Source organism: Anomaloglossus baeobatrachus, chromosome 6, assembly GCF_048569485.1.
Source record: "Anomaloglossus baeobatrachus isolate aAnoBae1 chromosome 6, aAnoBae1.hap1, whole genome shotgun sequence".
Lineage (NCBI taxonomy): Eukaryota > Metazoa > Chordata > Amphibia > Anura > Aromobatidae > Anomaloglossus > Anomaloglossus baeobatrachus.
In genome coordinates this window covers 459,979,825-459,999,644 of record NC_134358.1, presented here as the reverse complement: position 1 = coordinate 459,999,644, position 19,820 = coordinate 459,979,825, and the positions used below count along the sequence as shown (strand labels likewise).

Sequence of the window (19,820 nt, the reverse complement as noted above, 5' to 3'; positions counted from 1 at the left end):
AGTGCAAAAGCTGAAGGAGGACATCCACCCACAAGAAGAGACAGAGTAAAATCCGGAAGAACCGGAACCTCTGTCTACAACAATAACAGCCGGTGAAGACACACGGAACAAGAAACCTGCCAACAGGCAATAGGGAGGGTGCTGGGTCTCCCATGACGGAACTATAAGAAAAAGAATTTACGGTAAGTAACAAAATTCTCTTTTTCTTTATCGTTCCTATGGGAGACCCAGACCATGGGACGTTCAAAAGCAGTCCATGGGTGGGAATAAACAGACAACTGAGAAGCAGGCAAACCTAACTTCACAAATGGGCGACAGACGCCGGACAAATGCGTCTGCCCAAGCCCGCGTCTGCCAAAGCATGAGCATGTCTTGGGTAGTGCTTCGAAAAAGTATGCAGACTAATTCGAGCTGCAGTCTGACAGACCTACTGAGCCGTAACCTGGTGCCTGAAAGCCCAAAAAGGCGCCGACAGGTCTGATCAAATGTGCTCTGATCCCCGGCGGGGAAGGCACTTGAGTACACTTGTAGGTCTCGGAAATGGCCGACCTAAGCCAACGAACCAGGGTCGGCTTAGATGCCGAGAGACCGCTACGCTGACTAGCAGTCAGTACTAGAGAGAGGTGCACCGCCTAATAACGGCGGTGCGAGACACATAGATCCGGAGCGCCCGCACCAGATCCAGGATATGCAACGCTTCCTCAAGCGATGAACAGGAGCCGGACAAAAGGAAGGAAAATTGCCCCGGATAAGGTGGAAGCAGTAACCGCCTTAGGGGAAAAAGTCCGGAGTCGGATGAAGACCACCTTGTCTTGATGCAAAAGACCAAAAAAGGGGGTGACTCCGAGAGAGTGCAGCCAGAACTCTCTGGCGGGAAATTATAGCCACTAGAAAGACTACTTTCTGTGAAAGATGAAACAAAGAAACCTCCCCAAGAGGCGCAAAGGGGGGTTTCCGGGAACCGGGAGGACCGGATTAAGGTCCCAGGGCTCCATAGGCCGCCGGAAAGGCGGAATGATGTGAGATGCGCCCTTAAAGGAGCGCACCGGAGCCAGCCGGACGATACGCCGCTGGCACATACTGACAGAGCCGAGACCTGTCCCTTAATGAGGGATAGTCCTAGCTGTAGACCGGACTGTGGAAGGGACAGGAGGGTCGGCAAGGCCAAAAAGGTCAAAGGACACTTTGGAGCTCGAGTCATAGCGGAGATGACTTCAGGAAGGATATCAGAAGTCGCCAAGATCCAGGACTCAAGAGCTACGCCGTCTATCTGAGAATCCAGAATTCTGACGAAAAAACCGACCCTTTGAGAAAAGGTCTGAACGGTCGGGAAGATGCCGTGGCAACCCAACGGACAGAAGGAGCAGGTCAGAGTACCAAGCCTGCCTGGGTCAGTCTGGAGTATGAGAATGACCCGACGGCCCCCTTTACTGATCTTGCGCAGGACTCTGGACAAGAGGTAGAGGGTGAAATACGTAAAGAGACGAAGCTGGGATCAAACATGAACCAGTGTGTCTACCGCAAAACCTGAGGATTGTGGACCACGGTTGGACAGCTGAAATAGTCTGCCTCGCAGTTTTCACCTCTAGGATGTGGGCTGCGGATACGGTGGACTAGGAGTCCCTTGTCCACTGAAGAATGTTGAGCCGCCAAGATTGCCAGGCGGCTGAGTGTCCCGCCCTGGAAGCTGATGTAGGAAAACGCTGTCACGTTGTCCGACTGGACTCGAATGTGCCTAGCCGCCAACAGATGGTGAAGGCTTAGAGAGCTAGAAATACAGCTCTGATTTCCAGCACATTGATCCAGAGGGCTGATTCGGACAGAGTCCAAGCGCCCTGCGCTCCACGGTGGAGATATACTGCTCCCAAGGCGGATAGGCTTCCATTGACGCCACAGTCTGACCAGCGCCTGTATAAGGTGTCTGATAGAACGACGTCGACCGCCAGCGGAGGGACTACTGATCGACTAAGAGCAGCTTCACAAGTGCCGACAGAGTTTCGAATTGCGTCCCTGAGAACCTCTGGTTCGAAGTCAGAGTGGACTTGGACAGAAAGACAAGCCACCCGAATAGGTTAGAGTGGCGAGAGTGAGCGAAGCACTCTACTAAGAGTCAGCACTGGATGAAGCCCCAACAAGAAGGCCGTCCAGGGCAAAAGATCACTGCCAATCCCTAGGGGTGCAGGACCCTAATCACAGCTGCCCCAATGAGAATACTCGAGGGGCCGTGGCTAACCCCAAGGGAAGAGCCACGAATTGGACCACTCCGATTGTCAAAACGTAGTCAACGCTGGTGTGAAACTGCGATTGACTCCTGCAGATAGGCATCTCTGATGCCGATGGCTGCTAGGGAATCTCTTTGGGTTCTTGATTGATCCGGTGAAAAACACACGGAACAAAACCGAGACTCCATGTGAAAACGCCACACCTGACTATGCTTGAAAAGCTAAAGATCCAGGTCGGAAGGCACCGCCCTCTTCGGGGACTAGGAAGAGATTTAAGCAAAAATCTCAGAACCGTTCCCAGTCGGGAACCGGTACAATTACTCCATTGGCCTGCAAGAAATGCCACGGCCTGTGAGAAGGCGGCGGCCTTGGAGCCGGGAGGAGTTGACAGAAAAAATCTGTTTGGCGGGTGGACAGAATTCCATCCTGTAGCCATGGGGGATATAATCCCGCCCCCACTGAACGGAGACGTGTTAGAACCCTACGTCGCCAAGTGGAGAGAGCCTGCCACCGACCAAGGAGGTTGTTGGCGTGGCTAGATAGCTCGGAGGAAGCTGACTCAGTGGCAGCATCTCCTGCGGTCTTCTGAAGACGCAGCTTCGAGCCATTTGGTTCTATGAACCTAGGCCGAGCTAGAGGACGATCAGATGGAGGAACGGAAACCACCGAAACCTCAACTGATTCCTGCCCTGGACAGGTTCCCTGGTTTAGGTTTGTGGCAAGGAAGAACACTCCCCGCCAAGAGCTTCCTTAATTTCATCCAGTTGGTTCCGAGGAAACTGGTCCCTCCGAAGCCACAGGAGCCTGCGGATAGCGAGGAAAGTAGCCAAGACCACCGCCGTGCGGTGTCCAGCATGGCAGACCTGGCAGAGGATGAAAAGACTGAAGTCTGGAAGTTCAGGCAACCGTTTTGGGCATAGAGTCCCTGTGAGGGAATGCATCTCCTCCAGAGAAGCAGAGAAGGTACAAAAAAACCGCACTGCTGTAAAGCTGAGGAGAACGAAGCTCCTGCCGCCCCCATACCGACTTGGCCAAAAGGACAACCGGGCGGACCGCAAAACCTTAAGTGAGGAGCCATCAGCCACTGACATAACGGTCCGGGCTGAGCCACCTGAGGTGAATGAGCCCACTTCTTGACCACCATTGGTGGACAGGGGAAACAGTCCTCAGAATCACGCTTCATGGGAAGCGACTGTCAGAGCGGAACCTGGGCTGGTCACAGGGGCCTGAAAACTGGAGTGGTTAAGGAACACACGTTGTGTTCACCTAGATAAGGTAACTCCGGCGGATTGAGGTCCAGTACAAAATTAATGTACCGTGGGATCCTTATAGAGGTGCCGTCAGCCACTGATACAACTATCCGGGCTGAAAGTCTAGACACCGGAGTGGCCACCCTTGGCGAATGAGTACACTCCTTGACCCCTCTGATGGGAGGGGGAGACAGGCAGCAGAACCCCGCTGTGGGGTCTGCAGGACAGGTTGTGGGCTTGGACGCAGCGGGCTGAAAACTGGAGTGGTTAAGGAACACACTCCTCGTCCTGTTAAAGGTATACTGATGCCTTTCTGCCAGCGGGGAATACTCCCCTGATACAGGCGGATGGAGGTCCAGTACAAGTATAATGGACGCAATCCAATCATTCGCATCTGCGTCACCTACGGACGGATCAATGTACATAAAGTAGCGTCCGAGCCCCTGGTAGAGACATCCTCCTCGTCCAGTGAGTCAGCTCGTAATCGGAGCTGCGGGACGGGGAGGACAGGGGACCCTGCGTCTCCCTGTCAGGAGGACGGGGTCTGAGCCCAGAAGGAGAGTCCCTTGTGAGCTTTGCTGAGCGAGCTGAAGCAGAAAACGCCCTGAGAAGGGGGCTGCATGCTCAGCAGATGCCGGGACAGCCGACCCCTGGAAATAGGATTCCCCCAGGGGTCAGCCACCGAAACCGGAGCAGCTGGAGGGACCATTAATGAGCCTCCAAGCTGAGGGGCCACAGATGGTTATGAGCTCGGTACAGCCGTACGAGACTACCTGCAGTGGGTAATAAAAACAGCCTGCAGCCTCGCTCTGTGAGACATGCTGCAGAGGTGGGGGCTCTGTCTAGAATACCCAAGACAGGGGTTCAGCCTGGGGAGACTCCAGGCTGAGGCACCACCACATAAGAACCATTACAGTGTGTGGTCTGTGCCGGTTCAGGCAATATGAGGTTACATGCAGAGCATGTAGTGTACAGCCTTGGAGCTTTGCTCCTAGTGTGAGACATGCTGCTGAGGAGGAGGTTCTATAATAAAGAATTAACTCCTTCAGAATGCCCTGAGAGTGTATAAAAGTGCACAACCAGAGGTTGTGACTTATCAGGCCGCTATTATGAGTGCCCTCCGGATTCCAAGCCTGGACCCCCAGCCAGATATTCACTCCCTCTGCAGTGCAGAGCAGCCAGCGCCGACCAGTGTACTAAGAACGCTGAGAAAATGGCGCCAGAGTGAGGGGGGGGGGCGGGGGTTAACCCAGGAGCGGGAATCGGAGGGCTAAGGAGATGTACAGGGGAGGGAATCATCTCCTCAAAAAGGAGTGTCCTCCCCTGTGCAGAGCGGCCGGCGCTGCAGTGTCCCCCTGCATGACTGACATGCAGGGGAACGAAACGAAACTAGGCCGCGGCTGAAGCCGGGGCCTAGAGTTATGCATGCGGCCGACAATCAGGCATCATCGGCGCGGTTCTCAGTAAAAACCGTGGAACCGGCCGGAAAAAACAGTAAAAAGCAGCATTATCAAAATAAATCACTGTCCCCCCCAATAAAAGTGCCCCACATTGCAGAAGGACCCTCTGAATAACGTCTCTATACTTAGCTTTGAGACGCAGGGCCCAGTCCCTGGTGGGGTGGGGGTTCAGTGCTCCGTCCAGCAGGGTCCTGCAAAAGGGCTGCGGATGGAGGCCGGTCTCCTGCAAGGCAGTGAGAACCGTGTTGGCTCTAACTTCAAGCCAGAGCCCCTAAGGGATGGTGAAGGAGCGCGGCATGAAGGGCTCCTGCCCTGAAGTCAACCTTAACAGCACCGCCGCCAGGGGGGTGAGAAGGGACATGCCGGGAGTCCAGTGGACCCGCTTTTCTTCCAAATCTTTAGAAAAAAATGAAAAATCAAAAAAGGATGCATGTGTGTGTGTGTGATCCTCCTGACACAAAGAATGAAACTGGCTAGGACTGGCTAGCAGGGGGTGTATATGCTAGGAGGGAGGAGCTACACGTTTTGAGTGTAGTAACTTTGTGTGTCCTCCGGGGGCAGTAGCTATACACCCATGGTCTGGGTCTCCCATAGGAACGATAAAGAAATATTTAATATGTCCGTGATTTTCTTGTACGTGTTTCACTGATCACACACGGATCACACTATAGTGTGGTCCGTGGGTCATCAGTGATGCCAGAAAAAAAACTGACTTGTCTTCGTGCAGAATCACGGACACGCGTGTACGCTGCATGGAGACACGTTCAGTGAAAAATCACTGATGTGTGAGCAGACCCATTCATTATAACGGGTCTGCGTAGGTCAGTGATTCTGGTACGTTTAAAAAAAAAAAAAGCACAAACGTACCAGAATCACTGACGTGTGAAGGGGGCCTAAGACTGTGCTGAAGATGACAGTGTATAGGAGATGAGCTTCAGCAAGACTCAAAGCAGTACTTACAAAATCCATAGAAAAAAAAAGAGCTTGGAAGTACTCTGCATGTTTGCCCACAACTTTTAGACAGCCGTGGTAGCTGGTCGCCGAGGCAATGAGCTCTATATGAAAGAATAGTGCTACTATATGGAGAACGGATAAAACATATTTTTTGCAAAAGTGTTCACTTTTACAGGCACCATCTAACACCCATCTATTAAAAAAAGCCCATGTGACAAATATGACAATCTAAAAAGGACAGTGCGCAAATATAAATGGTGCACATCTATACTAATAAATGCATAATACATATACACATACACACACACACACAGGTATATATGTCACAGGTTACGTTCTGCTATACTAAACACTCATTCCACAATGTCTGAGAATTACAAGGCTGTCCTGAAAACTTTATGCCAGACGTTGCAAAGGTTATAGAAAAAAAACAAACGAAAACAAAAAAAAAAAAAAACCAACAATTACTAACTACATACCCTCCCTGGATCCAGTGCCGTCTTTTCTCTGCTGCCCTGGTCTCTGGCTGAAGTTGTGACATCACGTCCTCACCACTGCAGCCAATCAATGAACTCAGCAGCTCAAGCTGTCTACATGTGTAGGGCTGGTGAGATCAGGAATTGGCTGCAGCAGTGATGGACAATGAGACCAGAGCAGCAGTACACAGCTAGGGAGGGCAAGTATGGACAGAGTTTTCTGAAGGAGGACAACCCCTTTAAGGGCTCTTTTACACAAATTGTATTTTTGGTTCCAGTCTATGGGGAAAAAAACAAAAAAAAAAACCAAACATCAGACAGCACTCAGACCAATGTTACTCAAAGAGGTAGTGAGGACGATTGATTTTTTTTTCACTGATGTGCGTGGGAAGAAAAAAAAAAAAAAAAAAAAAAAAAGATGCCAAATGAAACTACAGTATGGCACCAGATTTTTACGGATATATTGCAATTCTGTAACATAGGAAACTACAAATGGTCCTGTAAATCATTAATCGCTGCTGCAGAAAAAAAAGCAGACTGCACTAGGACAAGTGGGAAAAATAAAAAATCATCCCACTATTCTGGATGAAAAACACTTAAAGCAAAAGGTGTCGCTTTTTTTATTTTTGTATTAATAGAAATTATGGAATCAATTTTTAATGCAAAATTAAATTCACTGTTTAGTTTTTATTTAATTCTATTTTTACTGAAACACTGGGGGCTGCCATCTTGCAATTGCTGTGTGTAACGTCAGGTACCTCACATATGGCAGCGCCCAGGGCATTAGGTGTGATAGTCGCTGTCCGACCCTATTTTGTAACACTGAGCCCCCTGGGATGTCCAGATCACAACAGAGGGAGGAGATCAGCGCCATCATTGTGGAGCTCACAGCGTATGCTGAACTTTCTCCCTCTCACCCGCTTGGGATGAGGTGAGTACAAGTGCCGGGCAGCAGTGATTGCACTCATCCTGGCATGGTTCTCTCCACCCTGCCACTCACCACCACGGGCCTTCGCTCCTAGCAGCTTCTCACTGTTGTGTGCGATGATCGCTGACAGGACAGGCTGCCGGAGGCACAGGTGTGAGGCGAGTGCATGCCATTGGGAGCGGTGATCACGGCGTGACATCTGAAGTGCAGTGCTGCTCAGGCTGCAGATCACCCGTCCTTGCCGCATGTCACCTCAGACATCTGATCTCGGCTGGTGGCATGGCATACAGTGGAGCACTGCCAGCTGTCCTTAGTGACACTTTAGACATTAGGATCACTTTGCAGTCACCAACAAAATGGCTCCGCATTGTGATCCTAAACTTTATTCTCTTATCCTTTTGTAAACACCGAGATTGGGAGGAGGCGGCATGACGTCATGCAAATGAGAGCAGATCCACCCACTTTTACTGCAGCTGTAATGCGAGCTAGTTCTACAGTAGCTCTACAGCAGGATTTCAGCAGCTGCTCCCCCTAGTGTTTAAGAGTGGAAAATATCAAACTTTAATTTTTTTTATATTTTGCTCAATTATAAACAAATTATATTTAAGCAAAATATAATATTTTACATTTTAGTTATTGAATTTTTTTTTTTTGATGACACCTTCCCTTTAAAGGGAACCTGTCAGGTGCAATATGCACCAAGAACCAAGAGCAGTTCTGGGTGGATATTGCTAATCCCTGCCTAACTGTTCCTGTATACACTAGCATAGATAAAGAGATCTTTAGAAAAATGATTTCTAAAGATCTTTTATCTTAAGCTAATGAGCGCAGGGACAAGTCCCAAGGGCGCTATATCCCCCAACTAGTCCGCAGTATGAAGCTGAGTGTACGCGTCCCAGCTACAGAGGTCTCCTGCGCATGACTGGAAGTGCCGGTGCATTGAGAAGTGCAGTCACATCAAATGCTGGTGACGTTGCATTGAATAGTATGTAGTACACCACTGTGGGCGTGCTAACATGCTAAGAGGGCGGCTATTTGGGGGATATAACACCCTTGGTACTAGTCCCTGACCTCATTAGCATAAGAAAAGATCTTTAGAAATACTTTTTCTAAAGATCTCTTTATCTATGCTAGAGTATACAGGTAGGGTTAGGCAGTGATTAGCAATATATACCCAGAACTGCTCGTGGTCCTGGGTGCATATTGTAACTGACAGGTTCTCTCTAACCCCTTCCTGACATGACGTACCGGTAGGTTACATTTTGTAGCGACTTACCGACATGTAGTGTACTGGTACATCATGGCGATTATGCAATGCCCATACGATCGCCATCGGAAGCAGTTACAGCCAGAGTCGGTGCCACACAACCCCTGGATATTTAACCCTCTAAGGCTATGTGCCCACTAGAAAATGGACTGACTGTCAGAATAGCGCACCCGCGTTTTTGCCGTGGGTTGGTCCCTGCGGTTTTTTACCATTATCTATGGCAAAGAAAGCAGGTTCCTGCAGAAAAGTGACATGCTCATTGTTTTTGCTGCAGAAATTCTGCAGCAAAACCTGAAGGGGAAAAAAAAAAGAAGGCAGTGGGCGCACACCATTTTTTTTTACCATACGTTTTGCTGGGGAAAGAATGCAGAAAGGTTATGAACATTTTCTTCAGCAATTCATGCAGCAAAACTGCGGCAAAAACCGCAGCATGCACACAGGGCCTAAGTCCCTCAATCAATAGCAATCGCATCATTTAAAGGGGTTATCCGGCTTCTTTTGACGTTTTTTTTTATTACCCTATTGGGCTACATTGGGGCAGGTAAGTAGATAGAGAGCACTTACCTGCCCTGCTGTCAGCCCCTCTCCCACGGCTCAGAGTGGTCATGTGACCGCTCCTGCCGCGATTTTGCTGCTTCCGGTCATTTCATGTCAACATGAGCTGGACCATGTTGACATGCAAATCTGGAACAGCATGTCACCTCCCTGATGGGGGGTACAGTGCGATGAGCCCCGCCCCCTTCCCTGCACCCTCCCACACATTCCCCCGCACCACGTACTCTCCCCGCAACCTCCCCCTGCACTGCTGTGTGGTGTCCGTGACCTGGGGAAGGGGCCTAGCGGCGGCTGCCGCGGTGTCAGCGCCAGCACCGGGCCCCTGCTCAGGATCGCACATTCAAATGTACCAGCATCACAGATGCCGGTACATTTGAAAGCGCTGATGAGAAGCAGCGCAGCACTGCTTCTCAACACTGTCCCGCTGTCTGTGCTCTCTTCAGCCCCGCGGTGACGTCACTACTTTGCTGATATGTCCAGAGCACAGACAGCGCACGAACGTGCAGGAGCAGCGGGGACCGAGGACGGGTGAGTATGTACTCCCTACATGTGTTCCTTATGGGGGTAGGGGGTGGGGGTTGGTACAGAGCGACGCGCCCGACGCGCGGTGCAGAGCCATATGTGCGTGCGCGGTGCAGAGCCATATGTGCGTGCGCGGTGCAGAGCCATATGTGCGTGCGCGGTGCAGAGCCATATGTGCGTGCGCGGTGCAGAGCCATATGTGCGTGCGCGGTGCAGAGCCATATGTGCGGTGCAGAGCCATATGTGGGGCTGTTATCTGCAATGCTGTAGTGATAACAGGTCAGGTGCTGGGGAAGAATACTGACAGGGAATGTGTGTGCAGGGGGCGAGGCTGGACAGTGAGGGCTGGCAGGGGGCGAGGCTGGACACTGAGGCCGAGCGGTGCCAGCTCTGACTGGGGGGGTTTAGCACAGGAAGTGGTCAGTTTGCTTGTGCTGAATCTAAACAAGGAGCTGCAGAGAATAAGGGTGAATTCAAGAGGAACAAAAGTTAGAAAACAAAAAACAACAATGTAGGGGTGTTTTATATGACAATACAGCGCAGATTAGCTTACCAAAAAATTTTGAGTTTATGTCGGACAACTCCTTTAAAAAGGTTAGGAGAGGAATGGAGCACCCTCTCCCACCTGATAAGAACCCCCCCCCCCCGTGACTGCGGGCCCGATGGTTGCCATGACAGCAAACCTCCTGATCGGCCAGCTATGGTGGCCTGTTAGCATGGTTTAAAAGGTGTTCTGCCAGTGTAACACTGGCAGGTATAATACATTAATGTATTCAATGCATTACCACCAGTGATCAGACTACTAAAAAGGTAAAGTCTCAGAGGGACGAAGGAAAACAAAACAAACCTTAAAAGTTGTAAAAATATTTAAAAAAAAAAAAAAAAAAACACGAAAAAAAAAATTATACCTATTACATGTAGTTACATAAAGAAAGAACAAATTACACATATTGGTATAACCGCATCCAGAACGACCCGATTTATAAAACTGGGACACTAGTTAACCCTTTGTGAACACTAAAAAATAACACGGCCAAAAAGTTTTTTGATCATATCGTTGAAATTTTTTTTAAATAAAACGCGATAAAGTCAAATGTTAATAAAAGTGGTATTTAAAACATTTAAAACAAGCTTGTCCTGCAAAAAACAAGCTCCCATACAGTTCCTATACTGTGATATAAGAGCCTATAAAAGGGAAGCTGTCACCAGATTTGTCCCTTATAAGCTGCGGCCATCACCAGTGAGCTCTTATATACAGCCTTCCAGAATACTGTTTAAAAAATCCCAGGCCGGTCTGGTCCGATAGGTGTCACTGGTCTTAGTCTGGCGCCTCCTTGCTGCTTGCAATCGCCGTCCTATTTCTCAGCTCTATGTAGTTGACGCGTCCTAAGTTATCCACACAGAGTCCTCCATTGCACTCCTGCACATGCTCACTTTTCTATGCTCGGCTGAGCGCAAAGTACTGTCATGCACAGGTGCGGAGAAAGGTCAAAGATCACCAGCGCATGCACAAGTCTGCGGACTTAAAGGGAACCTGTCAGCAGAAATTTTGCCCAAAACCTATAAGATTCCCCCTCTGCAGCTCCTGGGCAGCATTCTAGAAAGGTCCCTGTTATTATTGTGAGACCAAAATAAAGACTTTATAAAGTGGTACCTTTTTGTTATCAGATACTGTAAATGTGACACGGGGGCGGGCTTTTTGGCGTCCATTATTCTGCCTCCTGGTCCTGTATGCCGCCCCCCATCGCTCCTTTCCATAGCTGATGCACTGCCCATTGCTCCAGCCATCACCGCGCATGCCCAGTGCCAGTCTCATGGGACTGAGCAGTGTGAACGCTGGTGACGTGTGCGCAGGCAAGTGATTATGGGCGGGGCTGTGATTGTTATCAGCAAGTACCCGCCCATAATCTTGTGAGCGCGCAAACCTCACCAGCGGTCACACTGTGCTCAGGGTAGATGCTAGACTGTATGGGCTGCTTCCAGGGATGACGTCCGTTTTGTCACGTGATAGTATTTTGAACACACCCCTATCACGTGACAAAAGGGACGTCAGACTATGGGCTGCTTCCCCACCAGCGGCCCAAGGCCGGGCCCACAGCGGCCCAAGGCCGGGCCCACAGCGGCCCAAGGCCGGGCCCACAGCGGCCCAAGGCCGGGCCCACAGCGGCCCAAGGCCGGGCCCACAGCGGCCCAAGGCCGGGCCCACAGCGGCCCAAGGCCGGGCCCACAGCGGCCCAAGGCCGGGCCCACCAGCCGACGGCCGGGCCCACAGCGGCCGGCCGACCCCACCAGCCGACGGCCGACCCCACCAGCCGACGGCCGGGCCCACAGCGGCCGGCCGACCCCACCAGCCGACGGCCGACCCCACCAGCCGACGGCCGGGCCCACAGCGGCCGGCCGACCCCACCAGCCGACGGCCGGGCCCACAGCGGCCGGCCGACCCCACCAGCCGACGGCCGACCCCACCAGCCGACGGCCGGGCCCACAGCGGCCGGCCGACCCCACCAGCCGACGGCCGACCCCACCAGCCGACGGCCGGGCCCACAGCGGCCGGCCGACCCCACCAGCCGACGGCCGACCCCACCAGCCGACGGCCGACCCCACCAGCCGACGGCCGGGCCCACAGCGGCCGGCCGACCCCACCAGCCGACGGCCGACCCCACCAGCCGACGGCCGACCCCACCAGCCGACGGCCGGGCCCACAGCGGCCGGCCGACCCCACCAGCCGACGGCCGACCCCACCAGCCGACGGCCGACCCCACCAGCCGACGGCCGACCCCACCAGCCGACGGCCGGGCCCACAGCGGCCGGCCGACCCCACCAGCCGACGGCCGACCCCACCAGCCGACGGCCGACCCCACCAGCCGACGGCCGACCCCACCAGCCGACGGCCGACCCCACCAGCCGACGGCCGACCCCACCAGCCGACGGCCGACCCCACCAGCCGACGGCCGACCCCACCAGCCGACGGCCGACCCCACCAGCCGACGGCCGACCCCACCAGCCGACGGCCGACCCCACCAGCCGACGGCCGGGCCACGGCCGCTGGCCCACCAGCTGATCGGTCACAGTAGCCGGCCCACCAGCTGATTGGTCACAATAGTCGGTCGCTGGTAAAACAGTAAACAAAAAAAAAAACATACAACAGATCGTTTTTTTGCAGCATCAGTCACATCAGTTGTGCCACTATCTGCAACGCATCCATTGCATCAGTCACACAACCGATTGTGACGGATGCAAAACAACGGAAGTGTGAACTTAGCCTTACAGTGTACGAGAAAATAATTCAGATTCAAATGAGAAGACATCAGTGCACCCCAGGTATGGTCATTGGCTTTGCGGACTGTAAATGCTCCCTTATTTCGCACGTCAGGGGGTTTGTCCCACATCTGATTGACAGGACATACTTCCCAAAGTGAGAGCTCCCTAAAGTCAGTTTGTCCGTCAGTGCCCTTTCCCTTTGACGCACATGGAAGTGTAGTGAATGGCATCAGCAGAAAGGAGCATAGAGGAAAATGCACCTAGAAACTGTGTAAGCCTGCAGCAGGGGATAGGCAGCGTCAGTGCACACATACAGTATGTCATTTGAGTTTCGGCAGCGCTCACTGTCAGATGGAAAGGGGACCAACATGGAAAATGGGGGGCGTGGGCCACGGATACATGGAGAGCTCTCATTTTCCTAGAAATTAAAAGGGGTGGTTCACTACCTCTGCAATAGCGGGCACATCTCTGTAAAACTGATTGGGCTTAGAAAAAGCCTTCCCTGTCTTCCTGAGTGTCTGGGCTAGGGAGGCAATTCACTGCTAGTCACAGCCCAGCATGTCGTGCACGCTCTCCTTGACTGCAGAGCGCCGCAAGTGGTGAAACTCCGCCCACAGCCACTCAGGAAGACTGGGGCCGCCTCGGTTATGTCAGGTCAACTGGAAGTTGACGTGACATCATCAGATCCCAGAGGTCATGGAGTCTGGGGGAAGGAGGGGGCCACTTTATTAGGATGAGCAGACCACGATAGCGCCACTCAGAATTGGCTGATCAAGGTATTTAGAAAAAGCCTTCCCTATCAGTTTTACAGGGATGTGGCCACTATTGCAGAGTAGTGATCCACCCCTCTAAGTTATGTTCTCAGGCACGGTAGCAGTAAGTCTCAGGGCTGGTAAGATTTGTACGGCACTGGACCCCTAGATTACTATAGAGCTTGTTTAAAATGCAAGACTTCCTGTAAATAGTTTGTCACTTTGCCTCCCACAAGACATAATTACTAAATGTTTCTATAGCGCCAACATATTCCAGAGCACTTTACAATTCAGAGGAACAATACAAAATTCAGATACCAAGGAGTGAGGGCCCTGCTCTCAAGCTTACAGTCTATGAGGGAATAGGGGAGGTACAAAAGGTGAATGGGGGGAGAAAAGCTTGTCATATATGGTCCGGCCAATAATAAAATGGGGTCAGAAAGTCGTATGGACCCCAAAGGCCGACCATAAAACATTTTGGGTTGAGAAACAAAAGTTGTGGCACTTGGAAGGTGAGAAGGAAATACCCCAAGTGGAGAGCGAACAATGGGATTCTGTCACCCAAGGGTCCGAATACAGCAGCCGCCGCCGGCCCTGCGCCCAGGAGACCACCAGCCCCAAGGGTCCCAATACAGCAGCAGCCGGCCCTGCACCCAGGAGACCACCAGCCCCAAGGGTCCGAATAAAGCAGCAGCCGGCCCTGCACCCAGGAGACCACCAGCCCCAAGGGTCCCAATACAGCAGCAGCCGGCCCTGCACCCAGGAGACCACCAGCCCCAAGGGTCCCAATACAGCAGCAGCCGGCCCTGCACCCAGGAGACCACCAGCCCCAAGGGTCCCAATACAGCAGCAGCCGGCCCTGCACCCAGGAGACCACCAGCCCCAAGGGTCCCAATACAGCAGCAGCCGGCCCTGCACCCAGGAGACCACCAGCCCCAAGGGTCCCAATACAGCAGCAGCCGGCCCTGCACCCAGGAGACCACCAGCCCCAAGGGTCCCAATACAGCAGCAGCCGGCCCTGCACCCAGGAGACCACCAGCCCCAAGGGTCCCAATACAGCAGCAGCCGGCCCTGCACCCAGGAGACCACCAGCCCCAAGGGTCCCAATACAGCAGCAGCCGGCCCTGCACCCAGGAGACCACCAGCCCCAAGGGTCCCAATACAGCAGCAGCCGGCCCTGCACCCAGGAGACCACCAGCCCCAAGGGTCCCAATACAGCAGCAGCCGGCCCTGCACCCAGGAGACCACCAGCCCCAAGGGTCCCAATACAGCAGCAGCCGGCCCTGCACCCAGGAGACCACCAGCCCCAAGGGTCCCAATACAGCAGCAGCCGGCCCTGCACCCAGGAGACCACCAGCCCCAAGGGTCCCAATACAGCAGCAGCCGGCCCTGCACCCAGGAGACCACCAGCCCCAAGGGTCCCAATACAGCAGCAGCCGGCCCTGCACCCAGGAGACCACCAGCCCCAAGGGTCCCAATACAGCAGCAGCCGGCCCTGCACCCAGGAGACCACCAGCCCCAAGGGTCCCAATACAGCAGCAGCCGGCCCTGCACCCAGGAGACCACCAGCCCCAAGGGTCCCAATACAGCAGCAGCCGGCCCTGCACCCAGGAGACCACCAGCCCCAAGGGTCCCAATACAGCAGCAGCCGGCCCTGCACCCAGGAGACCACCAGCCCCAAGGGTCCCAATACACCCGCAGCCGGCCCTGCACCCAGGAGACCACCAGCCCCAAGGGTCCCAATACACCCGCAGCCGGCCCTGCACCCAGGAGACCACCAGCCCCAAGGGTCCCAATACACCCGCAGCCGGCCCTGCACCCAGGAGACCACCAGCCCCAAGGGTCCCAATACACCCGCAGCCGGCCCTGCGCCCAGGAGACCACCAGCCCCAAGGGTCCCAATACACCAGCAGCCGGCCCTGCGCCCAGGAGACCACCAGCCCCAAGGGTCCCAATACACCCGCAGCCGGCCCTGCACCCAGGAGACCACCAGCCCCAAGGGTCCCAATACACCCGCAGCCGGCCCTGCACCCAGGAGACCACCAGCCCCAAGGGTCCCAATACACCCGCAGCCGGCCCTGCACCCAGGAGACCACCAGCCCCAAGGGTCCCAATACACCAGCAGCCGGCCCTGCACCCAGGAGACCACCAGCCCCAAGGGTCCCAATACACCCGCAGCCGGCCCTGCACCCAGGAGACCACCAGCCCCAAGGGTCCCAATACACCAGCAGCCGGCCCTGCACCCAGGAGACCACCAGCCCCAAGGGTCCCAATACACCCGCAGCCGGCCCTGCACCCAGGAGACCACCAGCCCCAAGGGTCCCAATACACCCGCAGCCGGCCCTGCACCCAGGAGACCACCAGCCCCAAGGGTCCCAATACACCCGCAGCCGGCCCTGCACCCAGGAGACCACCAGCCCCAAGGGTCCCAATACACCAGCAGCCGGCCCTGCACCCAGGAGACCACCAGCCCCAAGGGTCCCAATACACCAGCAGCCGGCCCTGCACCCAGGAGACCACCAGCCCCAAGGGTCCCAATACACCAGCAGCCGGCCCTGCACCCAGGAGACCACCAGCCCCAAGGGTCCCAATACACCCGCAGCTGGCCCTGCACCCAGGAGACCACCAGCCCCAAGGGTCCCAATACACCCGCAGCCGGCCCTGCACCCAGGAGACCACCAGCCCCAAGGGTCCCAATACACCAGCAGCCGGCCCTGCACCCAGGAGACCACCAGCCCCAAGGGTCCCAATACACCAGCAGCCGGCCCTGCACCCAGGAGACCACCAGCCCCAAGGGTCCCAATACACCAGCAGCCGGCCCTGCACCCAGGAGACCACCAGCCCCAAGGGTCCCAATACACCAGCAGCCGGCCCTGCACCCAGGAGACCACCAGCCCCAAGGGTCCCAATACACCCGCAGCCGGCCCTGCGCCCAGGAGACCAACGGACATGGATGTGAAGGCGGGGTCCTCTCTGCAGATGTCCGGGGTCCAGGAAGGACACACAGCGGCGAGGGTGGGGCTGGACGGAGCCTCATGTGATGATGGACACTGCACTCCCTATCATGGCTTCTGAGACTACAACTCCCAGTATACTCCACCAACAAAGGCCATCAGGGAGTGCTGGTAGTTGTAGTTCTACAGCGGAGGGGGGGGGGGAGAAAACCCCAGAATTCGTCCGTGTCAGGTCATTAGAAGGCACAGAGCTGCTGTCCCTAGTCTCCGTACACGGGGTTTCCGAGTCCGCCCCCGGCCGTTACCTGTGAGTCCCCGGTGCCAGTGTCGCTCGCCGTCCCGGCTCTGCCCGCAGGAAGAAGCACAACACTCTAAAGCCAGTAATGGAAGGCGTCGGTTCAAACGTGAGCGCTGCGCACTGTGATTCGCTACACAGCTTGTACCACGTGACCCTGGCAGCTGCGGCCTGGTGAGCCGGAAACTATTACTGCGGATATAGCCTGGCGCCATGTTTGTTGTGGGCGAACAGCCAGGAAGTATTTTCATTCTCGTATATGGTTTTTAACAATGCGAATAGTTTATATTATTCACTGAATCCCTTATGAAATAATGTGTGGCGTGTAACAGAGGAAACGGCGCCGCGCAACTAGTATATAACTAACCTCCGGACCACTAGATGGGTTGTGGCTAAATCCTAGTGAGTAGAAGGACCTGTAGGCGTGACGGCCTTTGTTAGTAGGCGTGGCCGGCTTTGTTGGTGGGCGTGGTGATGTTTCCTCCCGTCCACTATACTGATGCAGGGGGGCAGCAATGTTAGCAAAGGCCACGCCCCTTCTGGTCACATGGGCATGATGTCAGCATAAGTCCCTCTGTCCACTGGGATTTAGACGTTACCCCACTAGATGGCGCTGCACTAGGTCAGGTGTATGACAGGCGTACATGTGGGTGCATTGTGTTGGTGGCTGACCCCTCCTCACTCCCCCTTCCTCCCAAAACACAAAAATTGTTTCAATCCAAAAAGAAAATCGCTTTGCTCTTTATCTATTGGGAGACCAAAATATTTTTATGACATTTTTCCCTTTACATAAGACACCTTTTTAGCATTAGTTTTACTTTTTATTTTCCTTTAATTAGGTGTAAAGTGTACAAAAAGTAAACTCTATTGTTCAGCCAAAACATAAATATATAAATGTGCTTAAAAGAAGTGTATTATAAGTTAGTAGAATAATTAAAAGGGTGTTCCCATCTCCAAGATCCTATACTAATGTATGGCAGGTGTAATAATAATAATAATAATAATAATAATAATAATAATAATAATAATAATAATAATAATACAGTATTAGCAAATACCTCCAATTAGAAATGTAGTATAGCTCTCCTGATTCACTATGTTGTTTACTTCATGTTCAGGTCATTGCGGTAGGTATCCATGGTTGCAACCATGCATATAGTGACAGTTTTTCAGTTGCTAGTGGTCATAACCATGGATACCTAAGGTCCTGTAATGCCCTGCACATGAAGTAAGCAATATAATGAATCAGAAGAACTATACTACATTTCTAATTGGAGGTATTTGCTATTATTATTATTATTATTATTACACCTACTACATATTAGGCTTAGATCTTGGAGATGGGAATACCCCTATAAGTTGCATCAGGTGCCCCCAATCATTAGGAAGCTGCTCCGTCCAGGTGCCGTGATCCTCAGCTCTGAGTCTGTGACGAACCATCCTGGATTGCCCTGCTGTTCTGGGAGGTCGGCCATATGTCCTGATTTCTGGTATATCTGTGTCCTTAGGACACTATGATGTAGTATTCAAATTATCTCTCCAGTAAAGGAGACAAACTCTAGCACAGCACCACCTATTGGAAGTAGCGATCCTAAAAGTCACAAGTGGATTTTCAACAATCCTTTGCAATATGACTCAGGATATATAAGCCAGATCAGAATCCCAATTTGCAGACACGGTGTTTTGGGGTGCTTGCCCCTCGTCAGTGCAAAGTATGGGGGTGTCTGATCTGGCTCATGAGAAAGCTATGTGGGGACCACGGGGGAACATTATATATGATGTAGTAGGGAGATCCCTACTACATGATTTAGAGACTGATCTTCAAGTTGTGACTTGGGAGAGACTAAAGGGGGATTTACACGCTGCGACATCGCTAATGCGAACTCGTTGGGGTCACGGAATTGGTGACGCACATCCGGCCGCATTAGCGATGCCGTTGCGTGTGACACCGAAGAACGATTTTGCATCGTTGCAAAAACGTGCAAAATCACTCATCGGTGACATGGGGGTCCATTCTCAAAAATCGTTACTGCAGCAGTAACGAGGTTGTTCCTCGTTCCTGCGGCAGCACACATCGCTCCATGTGACACTGCAGGAACGAGGAAGCTCTCCTTACCTGCCTCCCGGCCGCTATGCGGAAGGAAGGAGGTGGGCGGGATGTTACGTCCCGCTCAGCTCCGCCCCTCCGCTGCTATTGGGCGGCCGCTCAGTGACATCGCTGTGACGCCGCATGGACCGCCCCCTTAGAAAGGAGGCGGTTCGCCGGTCACAGCGACGTCGCCGGGCAGGTAAGTATGTGTGACGGGTCTGGGCGATGTTGTGCGGCACGGGCAGTGATTTGCTCGTGTCGCGCAACAGATGGGGGTGTGGCGCCCCAGGACCTGGTCGCCACAACAGCATTGCCCCTCCAAAGGGTTAATGCTGAGCCTGGAGGTAATTGGGAGTGCTATTGGCTAGTAAGTTCAACATCCAACGCAGTTTCTCCCTCAGGCCAGCAGGGGGAGCTCTGAACCTGGAGTTCCAGGGAGCATTCCTCAAGTCTGACCTGAGGGAGGAGTTAGTGTTCATTCTGTGAGGAGAGAGCAGATGCAGAGTGTGCAGTCTGGTGAACCGGGGCTGGAGCTGGTTAGCTCAGTCCAGGGAGGCCAGAGCTGCAGAGAGGCAAAGAAGTAGACTTGGACATCGGAGTCTGTGGCCACCAGGGCCTAAAATATTCCCTGGTAGCTGAATCCGAAGGGCAGGAGAGCTGCAGGCACCTGGCCCATAAACAATCTGAAGGTACAGTTGCATCACCAGGGCCCGGTGTGGACTCCAGCAGAGAAGCACCAGAGAGGGCCTGCGCAGCCTACCACACAGGGAGAGGGACGTATCATCGGTCCCAGCAGCAAGAGGGCCATTGCTAATCCAGAGTGCAGGGTCCTATA

The 19,820-nt window shown here is 53.5% G+C and overlaps 1 protein-coding gene across 3 annotated transcripts in view; it reads right to left on the bottom strand.

Annotated features, from left to right (window-relative positions):
- The window catches only part of SGO1 (shugoshin 1), a 57,087-nt gene extending 39,754 nt beyond the window's left edge, over positions 1-17,333 (bottom strand). For 2 of the 3 annotated variants that reach the window (XM_075316660.1, XM_075316662.1), the window contains exon 1: positions 16,907-17,009. The gene's annotated coding sequence lies outside the window, so the exon portion shown is untranslated. Of the gene's footprint in view, positions 1-16,906; positions 17,010-17,263 lie in introns of those variants that run through there. The other variant, XM_075316661.1, reaches the window with a different exon arrangement.
- Between the last annotated feature and the right edge of the window lie 2,487 nt (positions 17,334-19,820).